Source organism: Neoarius graeffei, chromosome 8 (genome assembly GCF_027579695.1).
Source record: "Neoarius graeffei isolate fNeoGra1 chromosome 8, fNeoGra1.pri, whole genome shotgun sequence".
NCBI lineage: Eukaryota > Metazoa > Chordata > Actinopteri > Siluriformes > Ariidae > Neoarius > Neoarius graeffei.
The window spans coordinates 82469840-82484688 of NC_083576.1; positions in this window are offsets into that span (position 1 = coordinate 82469840).

Here is a 14849-nt window from a genome sequence, read left to right on the forward strand (position 1 = left end):
CCTTCGGAGCGGGGGTATAATAACGCTGCTGAGAAATCCTTTAACTTGATTTTATACAGTCTATGGATGTGATGTGACCCTCGTGATTACTGATAGGCTGTCTCAGTGTCACCTGAGAAAAAAATCAATCACAATTGGTCTCTGGGAACGATGGTGATCAGTACTTGATCTCTGGGAACGATCGTGGTCAACGATCGGTCTCTGGGAACGATGGCGGAAAACGGTTGGTCTCTGGGAACGATGGCGGTAAACAATTGGTCTCTGGGAACGATGGCAGAAAACGATTGGTCTCTGGGAACAATGGTGGTCAACGACTGGTCTCTGGGAACGATGGTGGTCAATGATTGGTCTCTGGGAATGATGGCGGTCAACGACTGGTCTCTGGGAACGATGGCGGTCAACGACTGGTCTCTGGGAACGATGGCGGTCAACGATTGGTATCTGGGAACGATGGTGATCAGTGATTGGTCTCTGAGAATGATGGTGGTCAACGACTGGTCTCTGGGAACGATGGTGATCAGTGATTGGTCTCTGAGAATGATGGTGATCAGTGATTGGTCTCTGAGAATGATGGTGGTCAACGACTGGTCTCTGGGAACGATGGCGGTCAACGACTGGTCTCTGGGAACGATGGTGATCAGTGATTGGTCTCTGAGAATGATGGTGGTCAACGACTGGTCTCTGGGAACGATGGTGATCAGTGATTGGTCTCTGAGAATGATGGTGATCAGTGATTGGTCTCTGAGAATGATGGTGGTCAACGACTGGTCTCTGGGAACGATGGCGGTCAACGACTGGTCTCTGGGAACGATGGTGATCAGTGATTGGTCTCTGAGAATGATGGTGATCAGTGATTGGTCTCTGGGAATGATGGCGGTCAACGACTGGTCTCTGGGAACGATGGCGGTCAACGACTGGTCTCTGGGAACGATGGCGGTCAACGACTGGTCTCTGGGAACGATGGCGGTCAACGACTGGTCTCTGGGAACGATGGTGATCAGTGATTGGTCTCTGAGAATGATGGTGGTCAACGACTGGTCTCTGGGAACGATGGTGATCAGTGATTGGTCTCTGAGAATGATGGTGGTCAACGACTGGTCTCTGGGAACGATGGTGATCAGTGATTGGTCTCTGAGAATGATGGTGGTCAACGACTGGTCTCTGGGAACAATGGCAATCAGTGATTGGTCTCTGGGAATGATGGTGGTCAACAATTGGTCTCTGGGAACGATGGCAGTCAATGATTGGTCTCTGGCAACGATGGCAGTCAACGATTGGTCTCTGGGAACAATAACTATCAGTGATTGGTCTCTAGGAATGATGGTGGTCAACGACTGGTCTCTGAGAATGATGGCGGTAAACGATAGGTCTCTGGGAATGATGGCGGTAAACGATTGGTCTCTGGGAATGATGGCGGTAAAAGATTGGTCTCTGGGAACAATGGCGGAAAATGGTTGGTCTCTGGGAACGATGGCGGTAAACAATTGGTCTCTGGGAACGATGGCGGAAAATGGTTGGTCTCTGGGAACGATGGCAGTAAACAATTGATCTCTGGGAACGATGGTGGAAAACGATTGGTCTCTGGGAACGATGGCGATCAGTGATTGGTCTCTGGGAATGATGGTGGTCAACAACTGGTCTCTGAGAACGATGGCGGTAAACAATTGGTCTCTGGGAACGATGGCAGAAAATGATTGGTCTCTGGGAACAATGGCGATCAGTGATTGGTCTCTGGGAACAATGGTGGTCAACGACTGGTCTCTGGGAACGATGGTGGTCAACGACTGGTCTCTGGGAACAATGGCGGTCAACGATTAGTCTCTGGGAACGATGGCGGTCAACGACTGGTTTCTGGGAACGATGGCGGTCAATGACTGGTTTCTGGGAACGATGGCGTTCAACAACTGGTTTCTGGGAACGATGGCGGTTAACGACTGGTTTCTGGGAACGACGGCGGTCAACGACTGGTTTCTGGGAACGATGGCGGTTAACGACTGGTTTCTGGGAACAATGGCGGTCAACGACTGGTTTCTGGGAATAATGGCGATCAGTGATTGGTCTTTGGGAAAGATGGTGGTCAACAACTGGTCTCTGGGAACGATGGCAATCAGTAATTGGTCTCTGGGAACGATGGCGGTCAACAATTGGTCTCTGGGAACGATGGCGATCAGTGATTGGTCTGTGGGAACGATGGCGATCAGTAATTGGTCTCTGGGAACGATGGCAATCAATAATTGGTCTCTGGGAACGATGGCGGTCAACAATTGGTCTCTGGGAACTATGGCGATCAGTGATTGGTCTGTGGGAACGATGGCGATCAGTAATTGGTCTCTGGGAACGATGGCGGTCAACAATTGGTCTCTGGGAACGATGGCGATCAATGATTGGTCTCTGGGAACGATGATGATCAGTGATTGGTCTCTGGGAATGATGGTGATCAGTGAATGGTCTATGGTGATCAGTGATTGTTTTAGAAAAGAAACAAACAAAAAAAACCATCCACTTTCAAAGCTGCTTCATAGTAACGAGTAACGAGGACCTTGACAGAAATGTAGTGGAGTGAAAAGTACGATATTTGCCTTTCAAATGTAGTGAAGTTAAAGTCATAATTTTCCAACAACAACAACAAAAAATCCTCAAGTAAAGTACAGATACTCAAAAAGTGTACTGAAGTACAGTACTCAAATACGTAAATGTACTTCGTTACTGTCCACCTCTGTGGCGCGGTAACAGAAACTCTGCTTATGGATTATTTTCCAAAACCGCACACATCATCGTCTGTGCTCTATTCCTTATGTGTTTAAATAAAAAAAGTGATCATGAAACGCCTCACCTGACCTGCCCGTGGTCATTAATAGAGCTGAACAAGCAGGCGGAATAATGCAGCAGAAATATGGGGAGCATCGTATCATTTAGATTAGGAGACGTGTACAGCCACGCCTTATCAGGCATCTCGCACTGTGGAATACTGTACAAGGGATGTCCTGGGAAGACATTGTGATAGCGCGTTCTTCAACTCCCGAGTCATTTCCTACTTAACCCATCATGGCCCGAACACATGGTCGGTTATCGCGTATCAGCGGAGGAGCCGTCCAAGGCATCGACATGACAGCTGGTTAAAGAAGACCAGAAACAAGAGGAAGCAAGCAGCACCATGTGTTTCTTATCATCGGCTCTCAAAGCAGAATGTGGGCCTGAACGGAGGTCAACGCCGAAGCGCTACGAGCTGTCGCGAGTGACCTTTTCACACGTCGAGAGCGTGTATTCACCTGGACCGTTCCCACTTAGCATCCAATAAAGAAGTCCAGGGGAAAGTACAGCCTGGTTGATGCTTTCAAGCTTTCAGAGTGTCGCGATCTAACTATCTGACTTGCTGAAATGGGTTTTTGTTGTAGGTGTCTCTGAAAGTTGAGGGTGAAACTAGCCAAGGTCAAAAGAGATCATTTTCCACGCTATATTTAGAGCGATTTCGTTTGCTCACTTGTTATTCTGTGACTGAGAGAAGAAGGGAAAAGCCAAAGGGACATAGCGAACTTCTCGACACCTACAGTGCCTTTGATGCAAATCATTCCTACACTTTGTTTCTACCTACAAACAGAAAACATCCAGCCACAGAGGATAGGATGTGGGTTCTGAAATGTTTGATGACTTTTACAGCATATGCTCGAAGGTGAACAATGGATTGATCAGTTAGCATGCGGTTATTCAACAAAGAGAAATACACCGTTTATACACTCACTGGTCAGTTTATTAGGAACACCCGCTGTTTGCCAGCAGCACGATGCATCAGATCACGCAGATACAAAGCAAGAGCGTCAGTTAACGTTCGCTTCATTCGAACATCAGAATGGGAAAAATTGTGATCTCAAAAGTATCACTTTCACACCATCACTGTGGTATGGGTGTTGGTTTGAGCCAGATGAGTATGGGGTTTGAGTATTTCAGAAACTGCTGATCTCCTGGGGGTTTCTCACACAACAGTCTCTAGAGTTTACACAGAATGGTGCGAAAAACAAAAAACACTGAGTGAGTGAGTGAGTGAGTGAGCGAGCGAGCGACAGTTCTGTGGGTGGAAACAAACGCCTTGTTGATAAGAGAGGGTCAGAGGGAAACGGACAGATTGGAAGGATATAGTAACTCATATAATCACTCTTTACAACCGTGGTGAGCAGAAAAGCATTTCAGCAGAAAAGCAACAGCAAACAGAAGAGCACATTGGGTTCCGCTCCTGCAGCCAAGAACAGGGATCTTAGAATCAACAGGTTCCTATTAAAGTGGCCGCTGAGTTTATGTTCACAATTCCTTTGGAATGACATCCATTTATCATGGATCAGGATTATTGTGGACCAGAACTGAAGAAGGAAAATACCAAAAAAGGTCAAAAGAGCAATGTACATATAGTGGCTTGCAGAAGTATTTGAAATTTGCCACATTTTTAGGGTTGAAATGGACTTAATTGGGATTAGTTACATGTTTAGAAGTAAGCTAGTTTGTTAGTTAAGCGTTTAGAAGTAAACTCGCTGGTTAGTTAAGTGTTTAGAAGTTAGCTGGCTAGTCAAGTAGAAGTAAGTTGGCTGGTTAGTTAAGTGTTTAGAAGTACGCTAACTGGCTAGTCAAGTGTTTAGAAGTAAAGTGGCTAGCTGGTTTAGTGTGTAGATGTAAGCTAGTTGGTTAGTTTAGTGTGTAGAAGTAAGCTAGTTGGTTAGTTAAGTGTTTAGGAGTAAGCTAGTTGGTTAGTTAAGTGTTTAGGAGTCAGCTCGCTGGTTAGTTAAGTGTTTAGGAGTCAGCTCGCTGGTTAGTTAAGTGCTTAGGAGTAAGCTCGCTGATTAGTTAAGTGTTTAGGAGTAAGCTAGTTGGCTAGTCAAGTGTTTAGAAGTACACTGGCTAGCTAGTTTAATGTGTAGAAGTAAGCTAGTTGGTTAGTTAAGTGTTTAGGAGTAAGCTAGATGGCTAGTCAAGTGTTTAGAAGTAAACTGGCTAGCTAGTTCAGTGTGTAGAAGTAAGCTAGTTGGTTAGTTCAGTGTTTAGAGTAAGCTCGCTGGTTAGTTAAGTGTTTAGGAGTAAGCTAGTTGGTTAGTTAAGTGTTTAGGAGTATGCTAGCTGGCTAGTCAAGTGTTTAGAAGTAAACTGGCTAGCTAGTTTAGTGTGTAGAAGTAAGCTAGTTGGTTATTTAAGTGTTTAGAGGTAAGTTGGCTGAGTAGTTAAATGATTAGAAGTTAGCTGGCTAGTCAAGTGTTTAGAAGCAAACTGGCTAGCTGGTTTAGTGTGTAGATGTAAGCTAGTTGGTTAGTTTAGTGTGTAGATGTAAGCTAGTTGGTTAGTTAAGTGTTTAGGAGTAAGCTAGTTGGTTAGTTAAGTGTTTAGGAGTAAGCTAGCTGGCTAGTCAAGTGGTAAACCGGCTAGCTAGTTCAGTGTGTAGAAGTAAGCTAGTTGGTTAGTTAAGTGTTTAGGAGTAAGCTAGTTGGTTAGTTAAGTGTTTAGGAGTAAGCTAGCTGGCTAGTCAAGTGTTTAGAAGTAAACTGGCTAGCTAGTTCAGTGTGTAGAAGTAAGCTAGTTGGTTAGTTAAGTGTTTAGGAGTAAGCTCGCTGGTTAGTTAAGTGTTTAGGAGTAAGCTAGTTGGTTAGTTAAGTGTTTAGAAGTAAGCTAGTTGGTTAGTTAAGTGTTTAGGAGTAAGCTAGTTGGTTAGTTAAGTGTTTAGGAGTAAGCTCGCTGGTTAGTTAAGTGTTTAAGCTAGTTGGTTAGTTCAGTGTGTAGGAGTAAGCTAGTTGGTTAGTTAAGTGTTTAGGAGTAAGCTAGTTGGTTAGTTAAGTGTTTAGGAGTAAGCTAGTTGGTTAGTTAAGTGTTTAGGAGTAAGCTAGTTGGTTAGTTAAGTGTTTAGGAGTAAGCTAGTTGGTTAGTTAAGTGTTTAGGAGTAAGCTCGCTGGTTAGTTAAGTGTTTAAGCTAGTTGGTTAGTTAAGTGTTTAGGAGTAAGCTAGTTGGTTAGTTAAGTGTTTAGGAGTAAGCTCGCTGGTTAGTTAAGTGTTTAGGAGTAAGCTAGTTGGTTAGTTAAGTGTTTAGGAGTAAGCTCGCTGGTTAGTTAAGTGTTTAAGCTAGTTGGTTAGTTAAGTGTTTAGGAGTAAGCTCGCTGGTTAGTTAAGTGTTTAGGAGTAAGCTAGCTGGTTAGTTAAGTGTTTAGGAGTAAGCTCGCTGGTTAGTTAAGTGTTTAGGAGTAAGCTAGTTGGTTAGTTAAGTGTTTAGGAGTAAGCTCGCTGGTTAGTTAAGTGTTTAGGAGTAAGCTAGTTGGCTAGTCAAGTGTTTAGAAGTACACTGGCTAGCTAGTTTAATGTGTAGAAGTAAGCTAGTTGGTTAGTTAAGTGTTTAGGAGTAAGCTAGATGGCTAGTCAAGTGTTTAGAAGTAAACTGGCTAGCTAGTTCAGTGTGTAGAAGTAAGCTAGTTGGTTAGTTCAGTGTTTAGAGTAAGCTCGCTGGTTAGTTAAGTGTTTAGGAGTAAGCTAGTTGGTTAGTTAAGTGTTTAGGAGTATGCTAGCTGGCTAGTCAAGTGTTTAGAAGTAAACTGGCTAGCTAGTTTAGTGTGTAGAAGTAAGCTAGTTGGTTATTTAAGTGTTTAGAGGTAAGTTGGCTGAGTAGTTAAATGATTAGAAGTTAGCTGGCTAGTCAAGTGTTTAGAAGCAAACTGGCTAGCTGGTTTAGTGTGTAGATGTAAGCTAGTTGGTTAGTTTAGTGTGTAGATGTAAGCTAGTTGGTTAGTTAAGTGTTTAGGAGTAAGCTAGTTGGTTAGTTAAGTGTTTAGGAGTAAGCTAGCTGGCTAGTCAAGTGGTAAACCGGCTAGCTAGTTCAGTGTGTAGAAGTAAGCTAGTTGGTTAGTTAAGTGTTTAGGAGTAAGCTAGTTGGTTAGTTAAGTGTTTAGGAGTAAGCTAGCTGGCTAGTCAAGTGTTTAGAAGTAAACTGGCTAGCTAGTTCAGTGTGTAGAAGTAAGCTAGTTGGTTAGTTAAGTGTTTAGGAGTAAGCTCGCTGGTTAGTTAAGTGTTTAGGAGTAAGCTAGTTGGTTAGTTAAGTGTTTAGAAGTAAGCTAGTTGGTTAGTTAAGTGTTTAGGAGTAAGCTAGTTGGTTAGTTAAGTGTTTAGGAGTAAGCTCGCTGGTTAGTTAAGTGTTTAAGCTAGTTGGTTAGTTCAGTGTGTAGGAGTAAGCTAGTTGGTTAGTTAAGTGTTTAGGAGTAAGCTAGTTGGTTAGTTAAGTGTTTAGGAGTAAGCTAGTTGGTTAGTTAAGTGTTTAGGAGTAAGCTAGTTGGTTAGTTAAGTGTTTAGGAGTAAGCTAGTTGGTTAGTTAAGTGTTTAGGAGTAAGCTCGCTGGTTAGTTAAGTGTTTAAGCTAGTTGGTTAGTTAAGTGTTTAGGAGTAAGCTAGTTGGTTAGTTAAGTGTTTAGGAGTAAGCTCGCTGGTTAGTTAAGTGTTTAGGAGTAAGCTAGTTGGTTAGTTAAGTGTTTAGGAGTAAGCTCGCTGGTTAGTTAAGTGTTTAAGCTAGTTGGTTAGTTAAGTGTTTAGGAGTAAGCTCGCTGGTTAGTTAAGTGTTTAGGAGTAAGCTAGCTGGTTAGTTAAGTGTTTAGGAGTAAGCTCGCTGGTTAGTTAAGTGTTTAGGAGTAAGCTAGTTGGTTAGTTAAGTGTTTAGGAGTAAGCTCGCTGGTTAGTTAAGTGTTTAGGAGTAAGCTAGTTGGCTAGTCAAGTGTTTAGAAGTACACTGGCTAGCTAGTTTAATGTGTAGAAGTAAGCTAGTTGGTTAGTTAAGTGTTTAGGAGTAAGCTAGATGGCTAGTCAAGTGTTTAGAAGTAAACTGGCTAGCTAGTTCAGTGTGTAGAAGTAAGCTAGTTGGTTAGTTCAGTGTTTAGAGTAAGCTCGCTGGTTAGTTAAGTGTTTAGGAGTAAGCTAGTTGGTTAGTTAAGTGTTTAGGAGTATGCTAGCTGGCTAGTCAAGTGTTTAGAAGTAAACTGGCTAGCTAGTTTAGTGTGTAGAAGTAAGCTAGTTGGTTATTTAAGTGTTTAGAGGTAAGTTGGCTGAGTAGTTAAATGATTAGAAGTTAGCTGGCTAGTCAAGTGTTTAGAAGCAAACTGGCTAGCTGGTTTAGTGTGTAGATGTAAGCTAGTTGGTTAGTTTAGTGTGTAGATGTAAGCTAGTTGGTTAGTTAAGTGTTTAGGAGTAAGCTAGTTGGTTAGTTAAGTGTTTAGGAGTAAGCTAGCTGGCTAGTCAAGTGGTAAACCGGCTAGCTAGTTCAGTGTGTAGAAGTAAGCTAGTTGGTTAGTTAAGTGTTTAGGAGTAAGCTAGTTGGTTAGTTAAGTGTTTAGGAGTAAGCTAGCTGGCTAGTCAAGTGTTTAGAAGTAAACTGGCTAGCTAGTTCAGTGTGTAGAAGTAAGCTAGTTGGTTAGTTAAGTGTTTAGGAGTAAGCTCGCTGGTTAGTTAAGTGTTTAGGAGTAAGCTAGTTGGTTAGTTAAGTGTTTAGAAGTAAGCTAGTTGGTTAGTTAAGTGTTTAGGAGTAAGCTAGTTGGTTAGTTAAGTGTTTAGGAGTAAGCTCGCTGGTTAGTTAAGTGTTTAAGCTAGTTGGTTAGTTCAGTGTGTAGGAGTAAGCTAGTTGGTTAGTTAAGTGTTTAGGAGTAAGCTAGTTGGTTAGTTAAGTGTTTAGGAGTAAGCTAGTTGGTTAGTTAAGTGTTTAGGAGTAAGCTAGTTGGTTAGTTAAGTGTTTAGGAGTAAGCTAGTTGGTTAGTTAAGTGTTTAGGAGTAAGCTCGCTGGTTAGTTAAGTGTTTAAGCTAGTTGGTTAGTTAAGTGTTTAGGAGTAAGCTAGTTGGTTAGTTAAGTGTTTAGGAGTAAGCTCGCTGGTTAGTTAAGTGTTTAGGAGTAAGCTAGTTGGTTAGTTAAGTGTTTAGGAGTAAGCTCGCTGGTTAGTTAAGTGTTTAAGCTAGTTGGTTAGTTAAGTGTTTAGGAGTAAGCTCGCTGGTTAGTTAAGTGTTTAGGAGTAAGCTAGCTGGTTAGTTAAGTGTTTAGGAGTAAGCTCGCTGGTTAGTTAAGTGTTTAGGAGTAAGCTAGTTGGTTAGTTAAGTGTTTAGGAGTAAGCTCGCTGGTTAGTTAAGTGTTTAGGAGTAAGCTAGTTAGTTAGTTAAGTGTTTAGGAGTAAGCTCGCTGGTTAGTTAAGTGTTTAGGAGTAAGCTAGTTGGTTAGTTAAGTGTTTAGGAGTAAGCTAGTTGGTTAGTTCAGTGTGTAGGAGTAAGCTAGTTGGTTAGTTAAGTGTTTAGGAGTAAGCTCACTGGTTAGTTAAGTGTTTAGGAGTAAGCTAGTTGGTTAGTTAAGTGTTTAGGAGTAAGCTAGTTGGTTAGTTAAGTGTTTAGGAGTAAGCTAGTTGGTTAGTTAAGTGTTTAGGAGTAAGCTAGTTGGTTAGTTAAGTGTTTAGGAGTAAGCTCGCTGGTTAGTTAAGTGTTTAGGAGTAAGCTAGTTGGTTAGTTAAGTGTTTAGGAGTAAGCTCGCTGGTTAGTTAAGTGTTTAGGAGTAAGCTAATTGGTTAGTTAAGTGTTTAGGAGTAAGCTCGCTGGTTAGTTAAGTGTTTAGGAGTAAGCTAGTTGGTTAGTTAAGTGTTTAGGAGTAAGCTAATTGGTTAGTTAAGTGTTTAGGAGTAAGCTAATTGGTTAGTTAAGTGTTTAGGAGTAAGCTCGCTGGCTGACTTACCACACAGGTTCTGTGTAGAAGAGTCTTCAGTTAGAACACCATCCTAATCTGTATGTTGGACCCTGATCACGTTCGGGCCGTGAACCTGTTCTGTGAAACTGACTTAACAACCCTGAATCTGTTTTAAATAGAAATGTGTGAATTTAGTGCTGTATTAACTCTCTTGACTCAAATATAAATCTAAACAATAAAAGTCAGCCATTTAAGACTCTGCTGTTTGTCAGCTCACGTTAAGCAGCACGTTTGTGTCACTATTCGCTTCAGATTAAGAAGCTGTTCTGGTTTTACCCTCGGCTCAGAACTGACTTGCACTTTGCCTCTGGCACGCACTACAAACAGCACGCTGCACTCCCAGCCTTCTCCATGACCCCTGTGTAGCTTTCACATGTCAGTCACAGTTTCTAGTACACGATGACTACATGTCAGTCGGGAGAGATCTAAAGAGCTGTCGCACATGCACACACAGCCACGTGACACGCCTTTGACACATGGACTTTGTGTTACATGGGTCAGCATGATTACATAGCAACAGCAACAACACTTTCAGAAACACCCAGAGAAATGAATACATTAAAACACACACACACACTTTTTCAGTGTGATTTAGCAACAAATATATTTGTTCAACTTTGACTTCGGACAAAATGACTACATGGAAACTTCTGCATGAGATTTCTCACTGTAGCCATGATAATGTATGATTAAGACCGGCCCTTCATCATTCCATCATATAATTGTTCTAATTATTACTTGAATACTAATTTCTCCACCAAGCTTTCTTAATTTCCCTGAGGGAACCCTCCCAAAGGGATCAGTAAAGTTTTGTCTTATCTAATCTAATCTAATCTCATCTCATCTCATCTCATTATCTCTAGCCGCTTTATCCTTCTACAGGGTCGCAGGCAAGCTGGAGCCTATCCCAGCTGACTACGGGCGAAAGGCGGGGTACACCCTGGACAAGTCGCCAGGTCATCACAGGGCTGACACATAGACACAGACAACCATTCACACTCACATTCACACCTACGGTCAATTTAGAGTCACCAGTTAACCTAACCTGCATGTCTTTGGACTGTGGGGGAAACCGGAGCACCCGGAGGAAACCCACGCGGACACGGGGAGAACATGCAAACTCCACACAGAAAGGCCCTCGCCGGCCACGGGGCTCGAACCCAGGACCTTCTTGCTGTGAGGCGACAGCGCTAACCACTACACCACCGTGCTGCCTGGTAAGAATGTATCTTTTTTAAAATAATTTTTCAAGAATTATTATTATTATTATCGCATTTTTCACAAATTGCTCCTGTCATTTCGCTGGTTTGTTTTTATTCCAAGTGGAAATTATTTTATCAGACGTTTTGTATAAAAGTTTTTATTTATGGAATTTGCAAAAAATAAAAATGCTCTGTTTCTCGAAATCCAGTGAATGTGGATAGAATAAAACAGTTATTCCACTCAATCTCATCGGACATGGCTTATAGACAACTCAGTGCTATGCATCTCATCGGCTATCAGCTCATGTACGACTCGATTTCGTGGAATAACTGTTAAATATACAGACAAAACCTGTCTAGCATGTCAATGTTATTTTGTTTTTTTCTCGCCTAGGTTGTCAACTCTGACACCATATTCTTTGATAGCCGTGACTGACAATCTCTTGTCCCTCCTCCCTGAAGACTGCAAGGACATGAACGATGATTGGTTGGGCTCAAACTTGTCATGCTGCCAGTCTCCCGGCCAAATTTATAGCACTAATCTTGAATAAGTCGATGAATTTACATATCTTGGTGCTTCAAGGAATAAAAATGGAGGTGCTGACAACGAAATTAAAAACTTGAATTAATCAAGTCAGGCTCGCTTTCAGAACACTTTGGAAGGTTTGGAGCAGCTCAGCATATAGTGTAAGCTCAGAATATATAACGTTTGTGTAACATCAGTATTAGTTTACGGCTCTGAGACTTGGAAAGTAACGAAAAGAGACGAGAACATATGAGATAGCTTGCAAAAGAAACATTTAAAGTGCTAGTCTTACGAAAATGACATCACTCCTGGAAATTATACCTTATAAAACTAGACATGTTGAATAGTTTACTGTCTAAATTGTATTGTAATACGAGACCGGGAACATGTTCTGTTTAGCTGGTAAAGTTTGGCTCTTTGAGTCCGCCATTACACGAATGCGTTCCTGGTGAGTTATTGTTAATTCAAAGGAAATGACGTCATATCGCAACACTTGAAAGTTCGCGGCATTTCTGGCTTCATCCGTTTTGCAAAGTGTAGCGCGTTTTTAATGATTTTTTTTTAATTCCAAAACAAAATTAAAATCAAAGCATGCTTCCTAAGACTGAGGTGTGTTGTTCAAGGCTGTTCAAGTGTAGCCGATTTTAAAAAAATAACGGCAAAAAAAACGGCAGAATTTCGATCCATTACAGCCCAAAGTTGGCAGGACGCTTACGGAATAAATGGGTTCGATTTGTAAGGACAAAAAGTGGTAACTTCAAGCCGACAGGACGGTTTGGTGTCTGCTCCATACATTTTGAAAAAGATAAATTTGTGAAGCAGATTCACATAGAAGGATCTGAGCGACGTCTGGTACGCGGAGCCATTCCTGGAAAACTGGAAACTGAAGTCCGAAGTGCCGATCCAAAGAGCTCGCCTCCGCAGAGGAAGTGTCGAGCTCGTGTTTAGCCTGTTGCTTGAATGTATTAGTTGTCCTTAGTCAGATCAATAACGCTCCAAGGTAGATTTTATCTGGCCAAATATAATTCTGAGATAGACGACAGACAATTACTGATCTAAAAGCAAACCGAAACATGCTTATTCACTCTGAGTCACTTCTTCTTCATCCTTGTTGTCGTAAAGCTTTGCAAAAGAAGCCAGTTGCACATATGACGTCACACATGCAGCACCGCTGACCAATGAATCGCTGCGATCTAATGGCGGGCAAACTTTTAGTGATTTTTGGAACAGAATTCAGACGCAAAAACATTTCTTTCCAAAACAATTTTTATTTATCGGTGAACTTGACAACCTATTTGAGCGGGTCGCACACAGAAAACCTGGGATTTTATGATGTCGTTTTCATAAGGATAATTCTCAAGATATTCTGGCCAGTAGTTATTACCAACAACGAGCTTAGAGAAAGAACTAAGACACTGAATATAAGCCAGATCATAAGACGAAGAAGGTGGAAATGGATCGTCTCGTACTAAGAGATAACGACAGAAACAACAAGAACCTTTCAATCGCTCTTAGATGGACACCAGATGAGGTGCACACAAACGAGGAAGACCAAAAGAGACATGGAGAAGGAAAGAAAACTTATTGGTTGGAATTTGTGGAACGAAGTAGCCAGACAAGTACGCAACAGGGACGGGTGGACGGAAGACATCAAAAGACTAATGGCCCTTTGCTCCAACAGAGACACAGGATAGAAGAATCTGACATGGCGACCAACATGAAAGATAAAAATATTACGTAGTCTGATCCTAGTATAATCTGTCATACAAAGCACGTCAGCATTTTTGTTACTTTTCTGGCCACAAGCTTCAGAATCTTAAAGCTTGAAGTCTGACTGGAGGAGAGGACAATCAGGTTAAACAATCAGCAAAAGACAACAGTGGTAATGTTTAAACATAATGTCCTTCATGGTGATGTGACGTATCTCGATTCTGGAACCAACGCCAACAAATGCTACTTGTTCTGAATCTCTAATTTCTGAAGAATAAATAAGATAAATTTGTGACCATGCTGACACGCTGTTTTTATTTTTATTTTATTAGCTTCTCCAGATAATAACGCAAGGCAGGGTAACCGCAACAGCCTTGGTAGGCCAACTACTGCGGGCTCGTAATATAACTAAGAAAAATTATAAACTCAATAGCAGCAGGGTAAAGGCAGTGCATGTGTTACGCGAAGTATTGCACTTGAGGCAAATAGTCTTAAAGGTTCTAGAGTTTTCAGGGTCATACAGTAAATAGCTTCCAATGATCTAAAATAGTAACATAATCACTTTGAATGAGCTCAAGTTAACCATAGTAATGTTCAGTTCATCAGAACGAGTGTTCCAGATTTTAATAGTTCTTACAGTAAATGAATGTCGGTAAGTAGAGGAGTTACTCTTAGGTGTCAATGACATTTGAGTTACTGGTAGATCTGGTCTGTTATATCATTCTATCGCGAAACGAACAGCTGATCACACCGAGGTGCTCGCTGAGCACTGATATTTATTAGTTTGGTCCTGTTTTTCCTTTCCTTCGTATATAACATAACATCTTTTCTTCTCGCTTTCTTTCCGTTACTGTAGACGGTCTTTCACGTTTCATTCGCACACTCACGTCCTCCATTTTTCTCTCCTGTTTCAAATTTGTATCCGACAATGCCTTGCGTGAACGGGGAAAGCCCACCACGTGATGCATGACGTAGTATCTTGAATTGGGTCATGGTGAAGCAGGAAAAAATAGTGTTGAATTTACGGCCACATGGCTCTAAATTCATTAATTGTTCGATGAGTAGCATGCTATAGATGCACAATGGTGTAACATAGGGAAAAAAATTAAAAATTCAGGTTTTGATTTTATGTACCGAAATAACTATTAGGCACAATTTTTACAATATCTATATAAATTAGTTGTTTTTACCCATTTTAACCGTGAAATCAGCATTTTAATGATTACCCATAATGCATTGTTTATCGCGCTAAAACAAGCAAAAACGTCATAAGACAGTGGAAATACTACCTTTACTACCTTCACGTGGCGTCTTTCTCGATCGCACGTGCCTAGAAGCGTTCCTTCTAGAACATTCCTGGGTGGTCACGGACTGTCACGTAGCCTAGTTCGGTTGTGAAACTCGCTAGGATGGAGTATTTTCGCGAGTTTAGTGGTAAACTTTTGCGCCGCAATTTCTCTATTCTCGAAATTTGTAACCTGAAACCCTACAAGAAACGTTTCATAATGTTTGGGATTTAGAAAAATGCTTCTCGCAAGTTTATTTCGCTGTATTTTTCCGTGAAACTTGGCATAAATCATCCTTAAGTGATGAGCATGACATTGTTATTTTGGTATGGGTCACGGAGTTGGTTGGAAGCGGGAGGAATGAGAGTTTCTCAACTACAGCAGCACTTCTCACCATAGATGGCTGGC